General features: G+C 44.0%; 1 pseudogene; it reads left to right on the top strand.

Annotated features, from left to right (window-relative positions):
* Positions 1-1,204: 1,204 nt before the first annotated feature.
* LOC126954367 (CBY1-interacting BAR domain-containing protein 1-like) lies at positions 1,205-2,752 on the top strand (annotated as a pseudogene).
* The last annotated feature ends 266 nt before the right edge of the window (positions 2,753-3,018 follow it).

The following is a 3,018-nucleotide window of genomic DNA, read 5'->3' as shown; positions in this document are numbered from 1 at the left end:
TGTCTGAGTCCTTTGTCTATCTTTTTCTTTTCAAGTATTCTCTGTCCTTCAAGAGCAAGGTGAATGCCACGTCCTCTTCAGAGCCTTCCTGGATGTCACAGCTGACCATTGTTGGGGCTCAGAAAAAGATATGGCGCGCTGGCCTGCAGAGTACTTTGAACTGGAGGAGACTGGAAGGCTTCAGCAACGGCCTCAGCAACAAGATCTCTCTGACCTTCGCCTGCCCTCCTGTCTCACTCCTTTCTTTCCCCTGAAGCACAGGGAGGGGCTGTCCCTGAACTTTCCTTACCTCCTCAAGATAGATCTTCTAAAAAGGAACTCAGTTCCTCCTCCAGAGACAAGATTCACTGTATCACAGGAGAAGAGACTGGGGGTCCGGGCCACTCACAGACATCACCGTAGGCTATCACCTGTTCATCTTCCCCAAAAAGCACTTACTTTCCCCTAAGCAGCCTACATGCCCAATCCCCTCTTCTTTATGAAGAAGTAGATAAGCTTGTCAGTTTCACTGGGTTTTGGGTACTCACTTTTCTTTCTTGTGCTGCTCCCATCCGTGTAATAAATGTGCATCTTTTTTCTCCTGTTCATTTGCCTACTGTCCTGGAGTCAATTATGAAATCTCAGAGAGTAGAAAGAAAGTGTTTTCTGTCCCTACAGGAGGCAGCCATTGCTCTGGTGGCACTCATCACTGTCTGCCTGGCGTCATGCATAAGTACCCAGTTGCCCCTAAAAGATTGCAAGCTCTGTGCTTGTGTAGATTGTGTCTCATTCATCTCCTGCAGGCACTCAAGACATAGGAAGAAATGGATGAAGTCTCTTATGTCCTAAGGCCTGCTAAGGTGCTTATGTAATCAAATCTTGTCTTACCCTTATAATATGTGTTGCTTTACCTTTGATCATTGTAATGCCACTTATATAGCATGTTATAATTTATAAAGACATTTTCATATACTTTCTTTTCACCAACATTAATTTCCAACATCCTTCCATGCATGTGATATTTTGGGGACAGTGTAGCTATCTGTTCTTTTGCCCCAAAATTACAACCAGCAGATGGCTGCCTGTATCCCCACTTAGAGATGTTGCCTGGCCGACAGCTCTCTGACTTCACAAAGAGGTCATCAATCATCACAGAACCACAGAATCATGACGTGAGGGCGGCTTGCGCCCCAGCGCGCACCCAGGCCCCTTAGAGCCCCCGTCGTTGGGCTCCCCCGGGGTCCCTGGTTGTGCGCCAGGCAAGATGTTGAGATGCACATTGGAAAACCGGAATGTTCAAACCAAACAACGGCAAGCAGCTGTCTCAAATGTGGAGAAGCATTTTGGAGAACGGTGCCAATTCTTTGCTGCCTATGTACAGAAAACGGCCAGGCCGCGAGACGAAGCGGGCCTCCTGATGAATGAAATCAATTCGTATGCCACTACAGAGACCCCACATCTAAAGCTGGGTCTGATGAACTTTGCTGATGAGTTTGCCAAACTTCAGGATTATTGACAAGCAGAGGTTGAAAGACTTGAAGCCAAAGTGGTTAACCCTTGAAAGCTTACGGAACCATTGTAAAAATGAAACGGGATGACCGCAAGGCAACATTCACAGCAAGGAATCGAGAAGCTAAGCAATTAACTCAAGTAGAAGGAACAGGTCATCGAAACCCACCTGAACGACATGTTATTGTATCTTTTGAATTTTGACCTTTAAAAAAACGTTTTTAAGGCCAGGCATGGTGGCTCACGCCTGTAATCAAAGCACTTTGGGAGGCCGAGGTGGGCGAATCACGAGGTCAGAAGTTCGAGACCAGTCTGGCTAACATAGTGAAACCCCGTCTCTACTAAAAATACAAAAAAATTAGCCAGGCGTGGTGGAGGGCGCCTGTAATCCCAGCTACTCAGGAGGCTGAGGCAGGAGAATGGCATGAACCCAGCGACGGAGGTTGCAGTGAGCCGAGATCATGCCATTGCCCTCCAGCCTGGGTAACAGTGCGAGACTCTGTCTCAAAAAAAAAAAAAAAAAAAAAGAATGTTTTTTAAGGTTGTTACTGCCCAGCTCAGCCAGAAACCACATAAGGAGCGTTTGAGGTTCCAGAACACCTCCTTTCCTGAGAGGAGTCCCTGGAGCAGCGGTTTGGGGCTGCGCCAATTGCTTGGTCCTTCTTCCTTTGGACCAAAGGCAGACACAGAATTACAAAGAGCTGAAAGGGATGCCACCCGAACAAGTCATCATCTGGGGGAAACTATTGACAACTTTGAAAGGCAGAAAATAAAGGCTAGAAAGACTATATTTTCCAAATTTTTCACAATTGAAATGTTATTTCACAGCAAAGCTTTAGAGGCCTACACAGCTGCCTACCAGAATATACAAAAGATTGATGAGGATGAAGATTTAGATTTAGAGGTTTTCTGAAATTCTCTGTATGCACCAGATTATTCATCTCATTTAGACATGGTAAGAGCAAATTCAAAGTCACCTCATCAGAGATCACTGTCAGCTAAGTGTGTATCTGGAACAGGACAGGTATCTGCTACCAACTAAGAAAGGATCAGCCAGCAGAAGATGATGAGGATGAAGAGTCAGATGTTACAGAAGAAGAAAATTTTCTTAAGTAAACTACACATTTCCATTTCCATCATACATGACATGAAATCCACAGTGACTACATTGCAGAACTTTATACTCACTTTGATATGGTAAGCCTCAAAATGAAATGCAACTAGAAATGGAAAAATAACTGAAGGAAACTTTGCTGACCAAAAATGAAGGCTTTAAAAAATATTACACACCAGTCATTTCAACACCCAAAAAAAAAAAAAAAAAAAAATGACTTGAGTGTAGCAGTTTGTTCTCTACTACAGTTGAGAGAAAGAAATTACTGACCCTGAAAAGGAGTGTTTCGCTTAATATATTTTCAGAACTGGGAACAGGGTTGTCTCTTTTCTCCTTCTCCTCCTCTTCTTTTTCAAATGAACACCGCTTGTTTCCAAAAATCTACTTTACTAGATTCAAATTGCCTTCTTGTTTCA

This window comes from Macaca thibetana, chromosome 5, assembly GCF_024542745.1.
Source record: "Macaca thibetana thibetana isolate TM-01 chromosome 5, ASM2454274v1, whole genome shotgun sequence".
Lineage (NCBI taxonomy): Eukaryota > Metazoa > Chordata > Mammalia > Primates > Cercopithecidae > Macaca > Macaca thibetana.
This window is presented reverse-complemented; position numbering and strand designations above follow the sequence as displayed.